We start from the raw sequence: 22106 nt of genomic DNA on the forward strand, positions 1-22106 counted from the left end.
GTAAAAAAAACAAACAAAAAAAAACCCTTGCCCAACCATCAAACACATCCCAGATAGCTTCCCAAGAGCTGAGCAGGTCACCCAGGTGGCCTCTTATTCACATGACTTAATTTTATATTTTTTTGTTAATCCTCACCAGATTATATTTTTTCATTGCTTTTGTTTGTTTGTTTGTTTGTTTTGAGAATGGAATGTGGAAAGGTGGAAAAGGGAGAGGGTTATTGGGAGAAAAAAAAAGAGGGAGGAGAGAGAATTGCTGGAATGTGATTGAGAACCATTCAAGTACTTGCCCTGAATGGGGTCAGGGATCAAACATGAAATCCAGGTACAAGTCTTTGGGAAGCAATCAAGGACCCTTCCCTGCTCAAACAAATGTCCTAACCACTTAGCAACGCCTGCCAGGGCAAGATCACTCCATTTGCTGCACAAAACTACATGAGGTTCTTAGCCTCAGCAGCCCCCAGCATAAAACATAGCATCATTCCAACTCTAGGAGTGAAGGTTGTGGACATTCCTGGTCACTCCTCAGCTTTAGTGGGTCCCTGGTCTCAGGGACAGCTGGCAGTCTTAGTTAGCCAACCAGCTGCCCTGTGGTACACAGTGTCCCCAATGCTCTAAGTCTGGTGGGTGACTCATATCCATATACACAGCAGTTGGTGGAGAATCAAACAGTCCCTTTGGTAGCCTCAGGGTGTCTAAGCAGCCATTCACATCATGACCACCATAGTTATGAAATGTGTTAGTGAGATATCACTTTTTCTTTTTCTTTTTTTTAATAATTAAAAAATAAGACTGTCAAATTTCACTGAAGCAATGTTTGCCTCTAGTCACATCAACACATTTATTAAACGCCTTCTGTTTGCGCAGTTGAATGGGAAGTCTTAGAGGAGGAAATACTTTATAAAAAAACAACAACTCTGATTTTAAAGAAATGAAAACACTGAGGAAAAGATATTTATACAAGGAACCCATGAAAAGTTGCATAGTATATAATACACTGAGAGGGGAATTGTTATTTCCTGAGTTTCATTACTATGAGGATGGAGTGCGATGGAGGAGATGCCATGGGTAGAGGATTTGGAGAAGTGGGGTGTTGTGGTGGGAAATTGCTTTCTTCTCCAGCAGGTAAGAGAAACACAACCAAAGAAGCAGACAGGCTATGCACCCATTAAACCAGCCACCAGAGACTGACTTTGTGACAAGAGAGCTCATCATTTAGGATAAATGTTACTGGCAGTTTTACAATGTCTTTTCCTTCAGTTTGAATGTTGTGCCTGTGTAATTCAGTGTGATATTGAAAGAAAGTGAAGGGATTAGTCAAAAACCATGTATGCATAACACAGACCACTGTGTGGAGATAGCCAGAGGTAATGCAGGGGGAGTGTAGGTGGAGGATGTCAGAGGAAAGAAGGAATGGGGACAGAAGGATGCAGAATATAGATGATATTTCATTGAGTTGTACACTTGAAACTGGTATAGTTTTGGGAACCAATGTCACTCCAATAAATTATTTTTTTTCCTTTCTTTCTTTTCTTTTTTTTTTTTTTTTTTAAAGAAGGCCTTGTTTATACTGTGACTTATAGCCACATTTTGAATCCATTTTTTTTTTCTTCAAACAGAGAAGGACAGTGTAGGGAGGATTTTGGAGATGGAGCAACAAGGAGGACAGGAACCTTGGAGAGGGGCGGGGACAGTGAAGACCCAGTGAGAGAAGGAATACACTCCAAGCCTCTCATGGAGAGGGATGCTGGACCCTAAGTCTCTCATGGAGAGGGGGGCTGGACTCTAGTGCAGGAATGGTGATGGACAAGGACAGGCTTGCCCTCAAAGCTTGGCCTTCATCAGTTCCTGGATGGGGGTCTTGCCTGAGCCTCAGGGAATGAGGAGTAAGGAATCTGAGGGTCTCCCATTAACAGCAACATTGGCTGGGCTGGGAGCAGTGTGCAGAGACCAGAGCTCCAGAGCACAGCCAGTAGCCTGTGAGGTGGGTCGGGCTTGTGAAGGGCAGCAATACAGGGTTCTGTCTGTGACACTGGTGGCTGCTCCAGATGCTGCCCTGGAGGTAGGGCTTCAGTGGCTGCCCTTTAATGAGTGATGTGGCCCTTGTTGGTGCTGCTGTTGCTGGGCGGGGGGAGCCATTTTGAGTGGCCCAGATCCAGGCTCTGTGAATCAATTGTCTGCTTCAATTCTGTTATGGGGGAAGAGGGGTGTTGCTTTGTGCCCTGATGGCCCTGCAGCTCCTTGAAAAAGGTGGCTGATACAGGTCCTGCAGCCCCTGCAGGCCTGGGAGCCAATGTGGAGGCCCTGACGGTATTCAGACCCTTCCCTTGGCCCTTTCCTTCTCCCTCTCTCTCCTCCCCCTCCTCTTTATCTTCCCCTGATGACAGCAGGCTCATCTCCTGCCCACACTCCACCTTCAGACCCACAAACCAGGAAGACTCCACACTATGCACCTCACATGGAAATTAACTAGAGAGAAAGAGCATGATCAGAGGCTAGTGGGTGACAGCTGTTAGTGTCTCCCTTTTCCACATCCCTCTTCCCTCCTAGGAACTTAAATGCACTGGAGATGAAGGGGAGACAGTTGGAGAGCCTGGATTCTTGAGATGGAAGTGTGCATTTTAGCATCTGCAAGATGGTTTTTTGTTTGTTTGTTTGTTTTTGTGTGTATGTGTGTGTTTCTTTCCTGTTTGTCCTCCCACATCAACATAGGAAGAAGTAAGGGAGACATACCTGATACAATTGTTTTATTTCAAAACAACACCATTTAATCAGAAGAATCTTTTGCCCACCCCCACTTTTTTTTTTTTTTTTTTAGTTTATTAAACCCTAGAAATAGACTTCTGCAAAAGCTCTCAACCTCCCTGCCCCACCAACCACTTTAATACAAGCCAAAGAGCACATTCAAATTTTTCCGTTTGGGGGAACAGTTTAATGACAACGGATTTCACTTGAAATATGAAGACAATTTGCAGTTAAGTGGAATTTGGTGTTCTTCTATGCCAAAGGCATTTAGGCCCCAAGCTTTGGGAAACTATTATTTTTTAAGAACGTGTGCTTTATAAAAATTGAAGAAAACATGTGATTTCTTGGTGTGGCTCTATATGCTATGCCTGTCACATTTCACATGCAAAGACCCTTTTGTTAACTTTTCCTAAGATGCAAATTGAGTTTGAGTAACAGTAACAAGCAATTGTGATATTTAATTCTATAATTTGAACTTAATTACATTTAAACTGATTATTAGCCTCGCTGTCATGTTCATAAAGCCTTGTGACTTAGGCTGTTTTCAAGATGCTCTTAAGACCCTTCTTACCATTTTCCCCATTCTCCGAAAATCCTGGGATGTTGGAGCTGTTTATAAACACTGTTTATTATCTGAAAGATCTATCATTTTCATTAATGGCTAATCACTGTTACTATCAAAATAACTAAAATAATACTGCTTTCAGAAACCTGATTTCTGATCAGAATGCATGTTGAACCAGATTATATATTTGTGATGTATTATCACTAAATCAGATTGCAGGCATCAAAAACTATTCTGAAGAATAAAAATGATAAATCATGTACTGTCTTCAAGTAGATTAGCAAGACCTGCTAGAATGTTACTTTTGGGGATAGGAATTTTGTTAATAATAGTTAACATCATGTATAATTAGCACTCATCCTTTATAGTTAAAAGGTAATATGTAAATTGACTGCCACTCCCTCACACAAGATGGCCACCAGCATGTGGGCACAAGATGGCCACCACAGATGGCTGGCAGGGATGGGCAGTTGAAGGAGAACAGGCAAGCAGGGGAGAGCAGTTAGGCATCAATCAGGCTGGCAGGGGAGTGGTTAGGGGGTGATCAGGCTGGCAGGCAGAAGCTGTTAGAGGCCAATCAGGCAGGCAGGCAGGCGAATGGTTGTGAGGTTGCAGTCCTGGATTGTGAAAGGGATGTTCGACAACCCGTTTAGACCTGAACCAAACCGATCCCACAGGGATTGGGCCTAAACTGGCAATCGGACATCCCCTGTGGGGTCCCAAATTAGAGAGGGTGTAGACTGAGCTGAGGGAGTACATGCTCTCTGAATAGCCCACATCTCCTGGGCTCTAAAGAGGGATTGTATGTGTGGAGCCTTTCATTTGCATTCAGGGATGATTGATTAAAACTATCTTCTGGGCATGCTTTTGCCCATAATGTATATAGAAAATCTACAGGGGGTGGGTCAAAACTAAAATGCAAATATTATTATACTTAGTCCAGAGTTCTAGTGAGGTCTCATTGGCATTGAGGTCATGTCCTTTTCCTCTGAGCTGGGGCCCAATACAGGCTGGCTCCAGACCTGCCAACTGTCAGTCTGCTTGGCTGCCCATAGAGAGGAGGTCTGAAGGAAAAGTTGGTTCAACCCTTGTTCAGGACTCCAGGGCAGGCCCCACCCCAACCACTCAACTTCCTACAAAACATTTTCAGATTCATTTACAAATGATTGGTAATCAAATGTCATTTACTAATAGCTACTACAGTTGACCTTAGTAGTAAAATAAGTTATCTAAAAATGCCCATCCCATCTAATTATAGGCAAATGCTAACCACCTGTATTGGTTTACAAGCTGCAGAATGAATTATTATGTTCCTTCCCACCCCTATGCCCCATATATCCAATTATACTTTGATTAAAAGCACATCAACATTTCCAGTGGAATTCAAAAACTGGTAAATATAACCTTACTCAAATAATGAGTAAGTATATGAACTGTCAGTAGTTGAATGATTTTTTAAAGTGAGTTTTTTAAATCAAGGATACACATAATTAAAAAACAAGCTTATTGTCAAATTATAATAGTAACTTGTTTTGCTTTAAATAAGATGGTTTTTTTTTTCTCCTGAAAATATATTATTTTTAAACACATGATTCTATTTAAGGAAGTAATTGCCTATTTAAAAGTCCTTATTTATGAAGCTGTCCTGGCAATTTAGAGGCAGTGTGTTAAAACCTTATACTAAAATAGAGGGTCAGTGCAATAATTTGTGAGTGGGTGGGGTCCAGAACCCCTGCCTGAGATCTGGGTGTGGGGTGCCCAATGAGGCAGAATCCACCCAGAGTGAGGAGCCATGGGCTATTAGCTGGCTGGCCATGCCCCCTGATAAAACTAGGGTGTAACTCCTGGTGGAAGGAACAATTTGCATATTATCCTTGGGGTGCCTATTATTAGGATACTAGAGGCCTGGTGTACGAAATCCATGCAAGGGGCAGGTGGGGTGTCCCTCAGCCCAGCCTGCACCCTCTCCAATCTGGGACTAATTGAGGGATATCCAACTACCCATTTAGACCCGGTTCCAGTAGGATTGGGCTTAAATGGGCAGCTGGACATCCCTCTCACAATCCAGGACTGCTGGCTCCCAACTGCTCGCCTGCCTGCCTTCCTGATTGCCCCTAACTACTTCTGACTGCTAGCCTGATCACCCCCTAACCACTCCACTGCCAGCCTGATTGATGTCTAACTGCTCCCCTGTCAGACTGTTTGCCCCCAACTTCCTTCCTCTGCCGGCCTAGTTACTTCTAACTGCCCTCCCCTGCAGGGTTAATCACCCTCCCTTGCAGGCCTGGTCTCTCCCAACTGCCCTCCCCTGATGACCATCTTATGGTGGCCATCTTGTGTCCACATAGGGGCAGGATCTTTAACCACATGGGGCAGCCAACTTGTGTGTTGGAATGATGGTCAATCTGCATATTACTCTTTTATTAGATAGGATAGAGAGAGGCCTGGTGCATGGGTGGGGGCCAGCTAGTTTTACCTGAAGGGTGTCCTGGATCAGGGTGGGGGCTCCCTTGGGGCATGGGGCACCATGGGCAAGGAGCCTGTGGTGGTTTGCAGGCTAACCATGACCCCTGGTGACCCAAGCAGAGGCCCAAGTATCTGGAATTTATTTACCTTCTACAATTGAAACTTTGTAGCCTGGAGTGGAGCTAAGCCTCCTGCTCACTCCTTGGCTGCCACCATTTCTGTTTGGATTTTTTTATCTTCTATAAATGAAACTTTGTAGTCTTGAATGGAGGCCTAGGCTGGTCAGGGCAGGCAGAAAGCTTGGCTTCTACCATTGCCTGGGAAATGCAAGACTCCCTTCTGCTTTCTGTGGCTGTAGCCATCTTGGTTGGTTTATTTGCATACTCGTTCTGATTGGCTGGTGGGCATGGCTTGTGGGTGTAGCACAGTGATTTTTTAATGTACATATTACTCCTTTATTATGTAAGATTTGCTCATGCTGTCATCTCTTTTTGGTAGACTGTTTTATCTTTACCACTGAGTTGTCAATGGAGATTTGAAAGGCTAGTTTCTAAAAATAAAAAAAAATATGTGTTTTTCCTAAAATTGATAAATATTCTGAATCCAAAATTACTACTCATAGTATTTAAACTTTTGGTATTCCTTAATGTTGATTAATCTATAGCTAGTATAGGCATTGGTTTTAATATATTAATGTTATTTCTGTGACATAATTTTTATAAATGCATTTACTCAACTTTTAGGTTTTTCATTCATATCATTTTATTCAAGGTTTAACAATTCCATATTTTTATATCTTGTGCCTAATACAATGCACTCAGTGATAATGAAACAACTTTCCCTTGTACTAGTGCAGATATTTTTTATATGATAAAATAAAAAGAATAATAGTGTACAATTAATTGTGCTTAACTCCTTGTAATATTAAACTGAAAAATACAGAGCACCCAGGATATTTCATTCTGACAGACCTAGACTGAAACCTTAGAACCTGGATTTCCCCTCTGTGTGGCAATGTAGAAGTAAAACAGGAATTAGTGGAGATACCCTCCTCTACTTCCTTCCATACCCATGGAGCAGTTGCATATGATTCCATATCTGGTCAACCCAGGGATTGAGAATATTTTATCATATCTGTATACATGTCACACTTATGGCCTACAAGATAAGGTAGGGAATTGGGCAAGTGTAAGGTCTGTCAAAATGTTTTTGTTTGTTTGTTTTTTGTTTTTTTTCTGTTACAAGCCACCCATGAGACCCTGGTTATGCTCCCAAGTACTTTGCAAGGACTTCCTGGATATAGAGACAAATTTCAAAGTCTATGCCTCTTAATAACAAAGTGCGGTTAACTGGTAGCAGAGATTTTTTTTTTTAATCCCTAAGTGGTACTGAATATGTTTTAGATGCTTGATAAGGCCTTAATTCTGGAATATACTGCCCTTCCCCCTGTATTTCTAGCTCAACACTTAGTTCTTGTAAGGCCACTTTACAATCTAGAGTTAATTACTTTGAGTCAGAACTAAAAACATTATGAACAACCCAATTTTACCCCAGTTCTTGTTTGATCTTTATTGAGATCTGACTTAATCCTTTTTTTTTAACCTAATCCTAATCCCATTCTGTTAGAGGCCCCAGTTTTTCATTCCAAGGTCAAGGTCCATGGTGAAAAGGATTTATTTCTAGCAGGTATATTTACTTGTGAGCTTTGCTTCATTTACCTTAGTGACCGCTGGGACTTCTTACAGCATTCCTGAAAAGCCATTCTAAACATTCAATTATTTCCCTATTCTACTTCAAAAAAATGGTGATGTATGGTGTAGATTATTTCAACTTCCTGCCCACCATTTCTAAACTTATTTATTATATCCTACGTAATCTTCATCACGTTCTCCTCCTCACCCAGTTTCAGAAGTACAGATATTCACCTTTGTAAGGAAAAGATCACCTGTCTATACCTCTTTCACTTCCATGACCTTGGAGACCTACCTAATCAATTTAATTTTCAGTCTTGTATCTTAGATCTGTCCTTCTACCTTGGTACTTTCACTATAGCTTGCAGATATGCTTAAGTTTTAACTGAAATTAAAGTCAACCAGTCAATAAATAAATAAATACAAGAATAACCAAAAAATCATGCCTTGTACCTATCTCCACAGTCCTTCCAATATCCCCTCTTCTCTCTGTTCTCTTTTGCTGTCAAATTTAATGAAAGAATAATTGCCTCTCTTTTCTCCCCTCCCATTTACATTGCAATATATCATGACCTCTTATGCCACTAGTCTGTTGCAATTACCCAGTGATATAATTTTTAATCTAGGGGCTATTTGTATATATCTCACTTAACATCTATTTTTTTCATATCAAGAAAATTTCTTGATTTTATAGTGGAGGTCTTTGTTGAGTACCTTACTTCTCACTTTCTTTGTTTGTTCCTTTTTAACTATTTGCTCTATAATCATTGGTATTCTCCAACACTTAATTCTCTGATACCTACTCTGTTGCTTTGAAAAAACTCTCTGGGAAATCTTGTTTATGCTCATGATTTCAATTATCAGCTATGTTCTTGGTTTTTGCAGTTTACACTTACTTAGCAAATGCACAATAAATGGCAGCTAGAGTTGACTAACTTTGGCTCTTCCTGCCAAATTAAGGAAATCTTCCATCTTGCCTTCAATTGATTTAGTTGATATTTTGCATTGAAATATATAATCATGTCTATAGAAATAACAAGTGGAGGGTCCTCTTGAATTATGGAAGAATCATGAATGCTCTCTGATATGAATTTCTGGGATTCATAAGGAATATAATGAGGCATACTTGCTTTACCCTGGGTTTAATCCATAGGCTATCAAATGAAGACATTGTCCTTGCTTTTCTACATTTTGAGCCCAAGGGGGAGACCTATTAATTACAAGATTCAGTATTAAGGGTAGTGACTGTACTTGAGATGGAGTGATGGGAACAATAAAGATAGGATGAATACAGTTGAGTAGTATAGGGAAAGGTAACAGGATTAAACATCTGAACTCTGCTTTAGCAAGAAGATCCAAAGTTAGTCACCTTTAGCTGCTACTTATTGAACATTTGCTAAGGACTTGAAGGATGTTGAGATAAGAATTTTGTGTTCCTTATCTCATTAAATCTAAAGAAACTCTCTGGAAGGTATATGTTATCACTTTCTATCATATAGATGAGGAAGCTGAGGTTTAAATAATTAGCCTAAGGTTATATCTCTACAAGGAGCTAAGGCTTGAGCCAATGTCTGACTCCAAAATACTTGTTCTGACCTATACACCCAGAGGAGTGTCAGGCCTCTAGCTTGAGGGAACATATTCAAAGGCATGGACCTGAGAGTACATAAGAATATTTGTGGGATTTCAAGAAGGTCATTATAATTGGACCTTAGTTTGGAAATGAGGAAGGACAGGAGGTATAGCTGGACAGGGCCTTGAAGGACCTAGTTTGCATTCCATGCTAATACACTTAAAATTTAGCCTGAAGAAAGGGAGAGGGGTTATTAAAATATAATGAGTAAACCCATGTGCATTTAGAACATTTGTTTCTGGAACTGTGGAAAATACACTGGGTCTGGGATGAGGAAAAGAGGAAAAGTGGGGGCTGGAGTCAAGGAGCAGTAGGTCAAGGGAAAAATATGGAATGTCTAATTCATTCATATAATAGACATTGTATTTAGAAACAAATAAATAGGCTGAGTCTACCAAAAATTATCTATGGCTTAAAATAGGGAAGAATCCAGCATGATTTCTAGGCCCAGTCTGTTTGACTGGTAGATAACAGAAAATATATTAGGGAGGTGAGGGCTTATGATAGGGGTAGGAGGGGGGAAAATTGACATGTTGACTTTTATGTAACCATACTAGGTCCAAATAGAAATGCTCAGCACACAGTTGGCTTTCTCAGATCTTGAGGAGAAAGGTGGGACCCATTAAATAAAAGTGTGTAAGTAGTTAAATCCATGAATAAGTGTAAATACTGGGGAGAGGGAGGCAGTGCTGACTATGAAGCCTTTAGAAACACTAATATTTATGGTGAATCATGGAATAGGTTTCAATAAGGAAAGAAAGCTGGGATGGGTGAACAAAACAGTAGAGGAAATTCAGAATCCAGAGATTTAGAAGCCAAAGGACAGGCACAAGGAAAAAGCTGCCCACTGGCTCAAGAACTGTGAAAGGCATATAAATCAGTCAGTAGTGAGCTTCTTTTTGGGTCACCAGTTTTTTTGAGACCCAATTTCAATGTCAAACAGTTCCTTAAGTGTACATGTCAGCAATGATATTTCAGTTCTGGATGGTGGGAAAATGGTGGTAATGAAGGTCCAACCTTCTCTGGTTTGGTTCTGGGCAACCTGAAGTGATATACAGCTGCTGACTGCTATTGTGGTAAGGCATTATCAACGACGTCCATCTCTGGACTGCTTCTCTTCTGTCTTCATTGTTGGAGTAGTCCTGCCAATTCCTCTCTGTTGCCAGAATCCACATGGTCTCAGAGTTGTTTTCTGAAAATATACAAACATATTATTGACCAAAAGTTAATAAAGGAATATTTTCTATAAATTTGACTTGGGATCCTTTTTCATTTTTTGCCTAAATGATTTTCCTCTGGCTTGTTTTGCCACCATGTGTGTTTTTCATGGGTGTCTTGCTGATAGCATTACAATTAATTTTCTAAAGTACAAATTTTCTAGCTGTAATTTACTCTCAGGATATTTTCCCTTACTTGATATTCTTCTACTTTCCCCCTTTTTTGATTTAAATATTAGGAGGCTTTTGGAAATTTTATAATGTAGTCTTGATAGCTTTTAAATTTTAAGTTTTTGCACTATAATATGACTGCTTTAGGCTTATTTCCTGCTGTGAGATTTTATCTTGAGATGAACTACCAATAAAAATTTTAGTTAACACTTTAGGAACACCTTTTTGTCAAGTGCAATTAGTTTTTCTAGGATATTCGCTTATTTCAATTAGCCAATTTAAATTAGCCTGAAAACTTTTCTACTATTTTACTATCAAATTAATTACTCTAAAACAATATTATTTTACTGTGTAAATATTAGGGGAAAGGATTATTTGCCTTCTTGAGTAGGCCCTGAGCATTCCTGGTGGCAGACTGAATTTAGATATCAAAAACCCACTTCCTCACACCATAGTCTCTGTCTTTTACCCGGGTCCCAATTTGAGCTGGACATGGGAAGTTAAGCAGCCACGGGGGCAGGAGACTCCCTCAGCAGGGGTGAGATTTCAGGCCCCTGCATAGTTTTGGGGGTGAGGGTCTGTGCCCCACTTCAGTTGACCCCCAAGTTCTTTCCTGATGGCCCCTTTTCGACTGTGCCTGTCTTAGGTTGTTCTTTCCCTGAGGAATCTTACCCTTCACTGGCTAACCAGCCATCCTCTGGGGCCAAACAGGGTGATGTGAAGTTAGGTTCTGTATCCTTGGTATCCTATGCCCACATGGCCTCCATGTCCAGCTCCTGCATGTTTTTAAATGTTTAAAAACAAAGGCAAAACCTATGTAAATGGAATAGGGGCATGTCAGGGCTAATAATCAAGTAGGAAAGTCCTTGAGGAGGTTGATGGGTGGGGAGGCAAAAATAGAAACCACCTCTCAGGTAAATGGATTCATTTATGAAGAGGAGAAATGTGGGTGAGAGAGAAGTGTGGATTGGGGGGTTTGCAGGTCAATTTTAAGGTGAGGATTATTAGAAGCTTCTTTCTGTCTTGTCATCTGGCATCACTGATGGACTCAATCTGAATTTGGAAATAAGAAGAGAGGGCTGCTTTGAAGAGTATGGAAAAAACTCCTGCAGAAGGAGAGAGATTGAAGAGCTGTTACAAAGGAGAGAAATTTTACATGGAACATGTGTAAAAAGATTGAAGACCACCCAAGTGGCCGGGGTCTATGACACTTTTTGTTGTTCCTCAGGTAGCAACACACATTTTCCTAGAAACCTGTATTGCCCTTTCAGAGCACTTAGGTCATACAGGAAGTATTACACTTATTTAATCCTTTGTGATAAAAAGTGCTTATCATCCCTCTAAATCAGAATTGAAAGCTTTGAAAAGAAAATTCATATACTTCCTCCCTGTCCAAACACTGACCCACATATCCTATCAGAATGTTTCAGATCAGGTAACTCTTAATAATTATTTGATGCCTTTTTTTTTTCTTTACCATATTTTATTGATTTTTTTACAGAGAAGAAGGGAGAGGAATAGATAGAAACATTGATAAGAGAGAAACATTGATCAGCTGCCTCCTGAACACCCCCCACTGGGGATATGCCTGCAACCAAGTACATGCCATTGGAAGGAATTTAACCTGGGTCCCTTCAGTCTGCAGGTCAACACTCTATCCACTGAACAAAACTGTTTAGGGTGACTTTGCTGCATTTTTAAAATTTCTGAGCCTTTTCTGCAACCACATGTTGGCTGTCTTCAGGACTGGGGAAGGAGATGATTAGGTTGGTGGTTGATTTTCACAGAGATGGTAGAATCCAGTATTTTTGGCTTTTAATATAAAAATAATCTTCCATTATATTTTTAATTTATTTGTAACCCTAGCATCACTGATAGTTGTATTAATACCTTTCTATCTGAGTTAGATGGCTTTAAGCATATCATTTTTCAGAATTTTCTTACTCATGTTAATTAGTTGTGTTCCTTTATTTGATCCCTTTCCAACATTCTTCACTTTGCTGTTACATCAGAAGGCTGAAGGCAAAAGAGAGAAAACCCAAATCATATAATTTTATTAATTATAATGTTTAATAAGTGTTCATAAAAGATTAAGTTGTGGTAAGCAGTTGATACAGTGACATTTTTGGACTACTCTTTTTTATTAATTATAGTGCAAGGCTTATTCAAGTTATGGCTTATGGAGGTGAATTTTATTAACATCACTAATTCTATTTAAATGGTTTCAGCTTTTAATTTTTGTTTATTACAAGAAATAATACAGTGCAATTAATACTTCCTGTATTATGTAAGAAATACATTCTATAAGCTTAAATTATGATGTCAAATAAGCAAGCTAGCAAGATGGGAAGGCCATCATGGCTTTTAAAGAACATTGAGAGAAGAGACACACAAATAGGCAATCAGTAATGCTGAAGTGAATTAGTGAATATATGCAATTGGTCAACATCCCAAGGAAAATAAAACCTAAATTTTCAACCTTCTACCACTTGGCTGAAATCAATTGCAGAACAAAGTTTATTTCTCTCTCTTCAGACAGGAGTAATTTGTATTATTGTCTGAGTTCTACAACTTAAATACAAAAACCAACCAACCAACCAACCAACCAAACAAACAAACAAACAAATACACACACACAGACACAAAACAGTGAAAGTCACAGGACCCTACAAAAGCAGATATTCCCAAAGGATCTGTCAGACAATGCCCAGATCCCCACCGAAAGGATACTAGCTAATCCTTTTGTCCATTTCAAAATTGTGTATCATTTTTCTGACACTTTCCTTCTTTTCTAATTCCAACATCACAACCAGTTTCTTCTCTTCTTTTTGCTCACTATAGCTGCCCCCTCAGTGCTTCTATATCAGGGGAAATAATTCAGAACCCCAAGATTTTGAAAATCACAACTGAAAGTCCAGTTTTTGCCTGGGACTTATTAATATTGGGATGGATAGAAGTGTAGAGAACTGGAAAGAAGTGAGCTTATGAACCACAAACTTGGTTCAAACTGAAAATTCCCACAAACATAACTATATGCCAGGGTTCTTCTTCTGGAATTAAGAAGGGCTCAGCAACCTGGAGAAAGGCTGTAACTTAAGAGTCCAGGGAAAAAAGATAATTTTGAAAGGCATTGGGGGTCAGATGAGTGAGGAATAGCTTACAGTTGTTCAGGTGTTTGGTCAACTGGAGGCAATAACTTCTTTTTTCCAAACAATTTTCCTTTGGCTTACTTTGACATTGTGTGTGTTTTTATGGATGTCTTACTATCAGCATTACAAGTGAAAATTAATTTTCAAAGTAAAAAAATTTAAAGCAATTGAGGCTTGATGTAATTTTCTTATGGGATATTTTTTCATTATCCCCCCTTTTTTATTTAAATATTAGGAGGCTTTTGGAAATTTTACAATGCAGTCTTTATAACTTTTCATTTTAATTTTTGTATAGATTCACTTTGGACTCATTGCATGTTAAGCAATTTTACTATGAGATAAACCATGAGTAAAAAATTTAGCTAATGCTTCAGAAACAGTTTCCTGCCCAGTACAGTTAAGTTTTCTTGATTATTCACTTACTTCAATTAGCCAATTTAGATTAATCTGAAATAAGGTTTATTTATTTACTTGTCCTAGGATTTATGGATAGTAAATAGCATTAACTAAATTTTTACTATTAGTCTTTGAGTAACTTCCTATAAACTTTGTCAGAGAGGCAAAAACACAAATTATTTACTCTTCTTTATGAGACCCAATTATTGACTTTTATTTATAGTTCTTAAAATGTTTGATGGAAACCTCTCTTTATTTTCTTCTGGGATAATTTCCAAGCTAGCTTTTAGAGATTTTCTCTTAAAAGTTTTGGTCTTTCTTTTTTATACCAAGCAACCTACAAGGCTGCTGCTTGAATACTAAGTCATACATCTGAATGGCTATATTACAATGACTCTCATTACAATATGACTGCTATTTATTGTCAGATTTAGTATTTTAACAATAATATTTAATTTACCCTGTAAATATTAGGGGAAGAGATTTCAAAACTTTTAAATTTCTCCTTTTAATTAAACTTAGAATATTATTTTTAAAGTGTATCCCCTTTGGCTTATTTGCATATACAGAGGGAATCGGGGTAGTCCCAGTAACTTTCTTTAGAATACTTTAGTAGGATTCAATTCCTTTTAAAAGTATTGGCTTCTCATATAACTTAATTTATATGAGACCTTGAGTATATTTTTAAAAGTTAATTTATAAAGTAATTAAATTAGGCATTTTTACTGAAAAAGCAAAGCAAGCAAATTTAGTAAACTTATATGTATGACTCACAAGGCACAAACACTGTTCCACCTCCAGCCTATTTAAAATGTAGGCGGCTAGAGGCTTTTGTTATTAAAATTCCATATTAAAATTCTGCTGTTGGATTTTAAGAAATAGTTTGTTACTTTATTTTCTTCTCCTTACAGGCCAAAACTTCTATAACATTTAAAGTATATGTATATAAGTAAATATATTGATTAATTTTTATTTGATAAAGCATTCCATGTGATTTCAAGTATATTAGATCAGCTAAATTTAAAATATTTCCTTTAAGAAGAAAGAACAGATTCTGTGAATCACTCTGGGCCCTTGGAGTTTTCAAAAAATCATCCCTAGGTTAGAGCCTTGAAATTTAACTTGGAGAGACAGTCAAATATATATACTGAGTGGCCAGATTATTATGATCTCTCAACTCATAATAATCTGGCCATTCAGTGTATAGCCTATATAATAAAAGGCTAATATGCAAATTGTCCCCTTGACCAGAAGTTTGACCAGTAGGCAGGCGAGCCAACCACTCATGTCCCTTCTCCTCTTCATGGCCAGGAGGGCCAGACCCCACCCACTATGCATGAATTCATGCACCAGGCTCTCTCGCTCTCTCTCTCTCTCTCTCTCTCTCTCTCTCTCTCTATCTCAGTGGTCATATTATTCATAGATCATAATAATCTGGCCACTCAGTGTATCTGATTTAAAGATTATAATCCTAACTAATAAAAGAGTAATAGGCAAATTAACCCTCACTCCACCACACTCACAAAGCCATGCTCACCAGCTAATCATGATTGAGTATGCAAATTAACACAACCAAGATGGCTGGGGCCACAGAATGAGCAGGGGGCTTGGGTTTCCCTGGCAATGGAGGAAGCCAACCTTCTTGCACACCCTGGCTGGCCCAGGCCTCCCTCCACTCAAGGCTACAAAGTTTCAATTATAGAAATTAAATAAATCCCCACAAAATGGTGGCAGCCACAGAACTGAAGAGAGCAGGAGGCTTGGGTTGCTGCTGGGGAAACCCAAGCCTCCTGCTCATTCTATGGCCGCAGCCATCTTGGTTGGGTTAATTTTCATACTTGCTCCTGATTGGCTGATGGTCTTGGCTTGTGGGCGTAACAGAGGTACAGTCAATTTGCATGTTTCTCTTTTATTAGTGTAGATATTTCAACATTTTTTGAGTTTCTAGAGTCAATTATAATTATTTTACGGCCATTTTCTTTGCCAAATTTTTGTAACAGAGACGATTTACTGATTTCTTTTGTGGCCTTAAAGTTAACCTTTGAACCTGGTTCATTAGCATTTTTAAAACTACTCTTTATTATAGAAATACCAATCTTGTTCCTTGAACCTAGCCTGTATTTTTTCTCTGGGTCAAATCTGCCATCTTTCTTAGGAAAAACAAAAACAAAAAAACACAGTCCTCAGGTTTTATTTTGTACCATAGCAAAGAGAGATTTAACCTTAGCTAAAAACCCCTATCTAAATGTCCAAATATCAGACAGTTGTGTACATTTGTTTTAAGTTAGATTCTCTCTTTATGAACACAGAAATTCCAGACACATTTCTAAATTTTGTAAAGCTTTCCATTTTGAGAAGGAGAGTTTAAATTATCATACTAGGGGAAAGGGCATCCATATTGCATTGCCACGTGTCTCCCTTCTCCCACCTCCTGCTTGCTTTGGGGTGAGATTCAGTAACAGACCTGGCCGCATATATTTTCCCAATTAAAAGCATGCTTAATGGAAAAAGACAGATTTTAAATTTTTTCCTATTTTACTTTCCAAAGTAATAACTAGCACCTAAGGTGACCTTAGCCTAATTTTATTTATCCCAATGAGTTCTTCTATAATTTTAAAACAAAACTATACATAGCCTTTTTGTGGGAGAGCTGATAGCTCTGCCCTCTCCAACCATCTCTGAATATCTCCACTACAGAGGAGGGTTTGGCAGTTGGATTTTATTTCTTATTACATATTTTTTATTCCAAATATGAATTAGGATTTTAAACTTGAACAAGAAACCACATTTTTAAAAAAATGTACCTTTTGATATTTCAATTCTATATAATAAAAGAATAATATGCAGATTGACCACCACTCCAACACACAATATGGCTGCCCCCATGTGGACACAAGATGGCCACCACAAGATGGCCAGCAGGGGAGAGCAGTTGAGAGGGACCAGGCCTGCAAGGGAGGGCAGTTGAGAGGGACCAGGTCTGTAAGGGAGGATAGTTAGAGGCAATCAGGCAAGCAGGGGAGGGCAGTTGGGAGGCACCAGGCCTGTAAGGAAGGGCAGTTGAGAAGGACCAGGCCTGCAAGGGAGGGCAGGTGGAGGTGATTAATCCTGTAGGGGCGGACAGTTAGGGGTGACCTGGCCAGCAGAGGATAGAAGTTGGGAGCAAACAGGCTGACAAGGGAGCAGTTAGGCATCAATGAGGCTGGTGGGGGAGTGATTAGGGGTGATTATTCTAGCAGGCAGAAGTGGTTAGGGGCAATCAGGAAGGCAGGCAGGTGAGCAGTTGGGTGCCAGTAGTCCTGGATTGTGAGAGGAATGTCCGACTGCCCATTTAGGCCCTATCCCGGTGGGATATCCACTAGCATGTTGCACATCCCTTAAGGGGTCACAGATTGGAGAGGGTGCAGGCTGGGCTGAGGGACACCCTCCCCCCCCCCCCCCCCCGTGCATGAATTTTGTGCAGCAGGCCTCTAGTTTCTTTATAATTTTGCCTTTTAACCAGATTCTTCCCCATTATAATCTGACTTAAGCAAAAGATTTTCCTTGCCCATTCTGGTTTCTCGACTTTTCCAAAGCTAGTACACGTTTTACACCCAGTTTTATCTTACCACCATACCAGTGTTGTTTCTTCTCAGGTGAATCCTTCTTTTCCAAATGTCCCATGTTGGGCACCATTAATGCCAGGGTTCTTGTTCTGGCATTTAAAAGGGTTCAGCGATCTGGAGAAAGGCTGTGTGTAAAGGCATTGGGGGTTAGAGGAGCCTCGCTAAAGAAACTACAATAAGTTCTCCTTGTCTCAGGACCCCTTGCTTTTTATTAACACAAATTGTATTAAGGCAAGGTGGAGATATACACTCCAAAGGATAGAATTTCGTACAGAAACACTGTCAGTTTGGGGAATAGCCTACGACTGTTCAGGTGTTTGGCCAACAGGAGGCAATAACATGTAGATTAAGATACCCTGAGTTGTCTGGCAGCAAACAATCATCCTTTTCAGGTTTGGGGAAATGCCTTTAGACATTCCAGTAGGTGATAACATATGTGACTCAGCCCTTTTTGAGGAAAAGTTCCATCAACCTTTTGATGAAACTCTCCCAATTATGACATGCTGGAATTGGCTTCCGGCAAATTTGCACCTCCCAGTCAGAGAAGGTTTAGATCTAAAAAATGCTATTTTGACCAGTTTTTAGATTATTACCTGCATATGTATAGCACAGCATTGTTGAGATGGCACTTGTCCATGTATTTGCTCCTTTGATACTTGCTACAATTCTGTGAATCTGTCAGATATTCATTTATGATCTTCTTAAGTGCAGAGAGTAAACTAAAGCATGGAAAAGGTAAGTGATTTGCTTAAGATCACATCCTGACAAGTGACAAGTAGAATTTATATCCAGGCTTTCTGAACTTTGTCCAGTTCATATTTCACTATGCATCTAGCATTCAACTAAATGGGCATTTACCAAATACTATGTTCCTAGAATAATAACGTGTTATGACACTGAGTTTTATTCCCAATTTATATAGAAGGAAGGAATTGTAAGGATGGCCTATTAAAGTTGATATTGATATTTGTTAGTGCTTTTTGTTTTTTTCAGGGAAAATTCAACTAACTATTTAGAAGAGTTACATAAATGGCTGAAATATATGGAAGAAAACTTCAATTTCTCTACTATCTTGCACATTTTAGGTGAAGGATGAATGATTGCAATTACCTGCCCAATCACTGTTTCTTAAGACAACTGGTAGTTTATCATATTGAGACATGTTTAGTAGAATATACCTACTTTTAGCAATATCTATTCTTGATTTTAACTGTTTCTTAGCTTTTTTGTTGAGTAGTTTATGAGGAAGGAATACCTATAATATGCATTTAGTAATTATTGTTCTGTAGTTTCAGTGAATTGTAGGAGTTAGAAAGCACACTTCAATCTTATCTAATAAGGAGGGGATATGCTAATTGACCATCATGCCCTTACAAATATGTTGGCACCTACACCCAATAAAAAGGGAATATTCTAATTGACTGCCATTCCCTCAAAGATAGTGGTGGCCACAGCCACAAGTTTGTGGTGCCAAGTTTCCTCAGACCTGCTGTGATGGTAGGCATGTGGCACCACCAGGCCCACCTCCTGGTGGGTTCAGCCTCTCTGTGTGCCTGACTCCAGAATCTTCCAGTCCCTTCAGCCCCCCAGCAACACAGGGCCAGTCCATGAGACAAGCAAGTCTTGGATGGCAGCTGCCCAGCCACTCAGGTCTGGCCCAGGGTGCAGGCAATCCACAGATATCTGCTTCGTAGCTGCCAGTGCTAGCCTGAAGCACAGGCAAGCTTACTATGGTGGCTTCCCAGCCGCCAAGGGCCACCCAAAATGCAGGTAACCAGGGCCAGCTGAAGCATGTGGTGCTGGCAGTGGCAGCAGCAGAGATATGATGGGGGCATTGTCTTCCCCTGATTACCATATTACCTCCCACCACTGAGGTCTCTGGAACTATAAGAGGGGGCAGCTCAGGCTGAGGCATCCCCTCTCCAGTGCATAAATTTTTATGCACCAGGCCTCAAGTTATATATAACTCTTTATACTATTTGCATACCAAATGTCCATTGCTTTCTGTATTTTGCAATGGGAAATAGCAAGAGATTATTTTTTCTCCTTAGCATTCTAAGACTTTGCATCTTAGAGGAAAGATGTGATGTGATTCATCAGATTAACTTTTTATATTAAAGTACAGTATAGCTCACCACACTGTTTGGAAATGTGACCTAAAGATAGAGATAAACTTCATATGGGTTAGGCAAGTTCTTTTCGGAGGCAGTACGTAGAATTTAAAACTGAATATAATATTTAGTTTGATTTTCTGATAAAAAATTTTCTATGGTAAGAACAAGATTTTTCTACATCCATCAATAAGTAGCAATTATGACTTCAAAGCTTTTGAAGCCAAATCTACACCTGCATGTTCCAACACAGGTTGCTGAATTTATTCCCAATACTCTTGGTAATGTATACTGTGTATTACTGAGAAGGAATAAGGAATCATTACGATGGTGTCTACCATCTGTGCATACTAATATTAAAGTAATTTGTTCAACTTTTTCATCAAGCCTGCCTTTTCTCTGTAGTGGCACTGCTTGCTTAATGGGACAATTGAAGCATTGTCTTTTATCTTAAGGATTTGTAGTATCCCTAAGACCTTACCTTATTGAATTCTATAGTGAAATGAACTATTTTCTTTTTCTTTTCCAGTTAAAACTCAGCTATTATTTACTACAATCAAATCTGTAGAATACGACAATGACAATGAAACTGTTCTCATCCCATGCTTATTCACTAACTCGGCAGCAAAGAGCCTGAAAGAAATGTTTGTAAAGTGGAAATTCGAAAATACATACATTTTCTCCTATGCTGGAGATAAAAATCAATCCAAGCCCACCAGTGACTTTGAGAGTGCATATATCTTACCAATTGCACTATTAACAGGCAATGCCTCTTTGATGATGGACAAGAAACATGCTGTCCCAGGAAAGTACACTTGTGAAGTAACAGACTTAACTAGAGAAGGCGAAACCACCATAGAACTAAAATATATTTCTGGTAAGAATTCCATAATCTTCCCTTTTATTTGTCCTGCAGTAGTCTAATCCTATTAGAAATGGGGCACAATAGGTCAAGAAATGACTTTGAATCAAAAAAGTAGATTATGCCTAATAATTGTTAATGTAATGTAGAGCAGCTTTAAGATCATGAGTTTTACTTACTCTTCCACTTTTCATAATAAAACTCCTTTGCTGTGTTATTTGTGTATTATCATGTTCTCAAACTTTTTTTCTGAAAACTATTCTGCTGTTGTAGGGGTCCAGGCATCATTTAGTCTGCATTTCTGTTTGGTGCTATCAAAGTATTAATATATCTTTCATGTAATTAATTTTCTATAATTTTCCCAATTATGTTGTTTTTGTTTGTTTGTGGGTGATGTGTGTGTGTGTGTGTGTGTGTGTGTGTGTGTGTGTTTAATTAATTAATTTATTTATTTATTTCTGGCACTTTGGTCAAGGGCTGACAAATTTCAGCCATGCTCCAGCTGCAAAAGACAGATCAGAAGGAGAATCACAAAATAAAAAAATCAGGCCACTATAATGTTTCCTGCTATGGTATGTGTTCTTTTTCTTGGCCAAGATGTGGGAGAGGTAGGGATCCAATAGAATTAATTTGAATTCAGGCTTGGTTATAACACCATGATTGTGCCTTTCTGCACAGACTTGGGTGATGAGTTGCATAAAGCAGTAAAGCTAGCTGAAGTAAACAATCTGCTTTCTTTTCTAGTCCTTGCCATGCCAGCTGATTACATTAACCACATACTGGTGGTTAGTCAGTGCATATTGACTTTCTTTTTTGAAAGCTCTCAGGATTAGACAAGCCTTTGAGAACCTCTGCTTTAGATGGGATCAGACCATTCAGCTGAATTAATTGTTTGCCTTCTAGTCTTCTAGTGTTTCATGTTATGAAATGTCTGTTACCAGATTGGGAATGGGGTGTGAATTCTGATGGAATATTTTGACATTGCTTAGGATTAGGAACCAGGACATCTGATTCTGCAACTTAACTGTCTGCCTCTGTTGAACTTGAGAAGTTACTTCACTGGGTCCAAGTTACCTCATCTCTACACGGGGATGGAAAGAGATTCCTGTTTTTTATGTATTCAGGCTAACAAGCATCATGAGATTCCTTGTGTACTAGTCCTTTGTAAACCAAAGCACTTTGCAAATGTTGGTTGTCTTCCTGGGACATTTAATGAAGTGAGGTATTGAGTTGTTAAAGCTGGGGTGTCAGGAGAGGAGTGTCTGTGTGGTGCACCATGGACAGGAGATGACTAAGAGCAGAGTTTGGAAGGCTTTTCTGCTCACAAATCTATCCTCCATTGGACATTTCGTTAACTAACAATGCGGGAGGGTGATTTTGGAATAGTGTGTAGGTGCCAGGAGGAGAATTGTGATCTCAAGATTTAAAGGCCAGAAGATGGATAGGAAAGGATGCCAGTCTCTGGGATAAAGACAAAGTTTGTATATTTCTGTGT

At 39.2% G+C, this 22106-nt stretch overlaps 1 long non-coding RNA gene across 5 annotated transcripts in view; it reads left to right on the top strand.

The window, feature by feature from the left end:
* LOC311617600 overlaps nt 1-22106 on the top strand; it is a 1721005-nt gene that overhangs the window by 86363 nt on the left and 1612536 nt on the right. The window contains exon 1 of one of the 5 annotated variants that reach the window (XR_014794132.1): nt 6329-6346. The exons of the other annotated variants lie outside the window; for them this stretch is intronic. This is a non-coding gene — a long non-coding RNA (uncharacterized lncRNA). Of the gene's footprint in view, nt 1-6328; nt 6347-22106 lie in introns of those variants that run through there. 5 annotated transcript variants of the gene reach the window in all.

The sequence above is a fragment of the Pipistrellus hanaki genome (genome assembly GCF_964339955.1).
Source record: "Pipistrellus hanaki genome assembly, chromosome: 2".
Classification (NCBI taxonomy): Eukaryota; Metazoa; Chordata; class Mammalia; order Chiroptera; family Vespertilionidae; genus Pipistrellus; species Pipistrellus hanaki.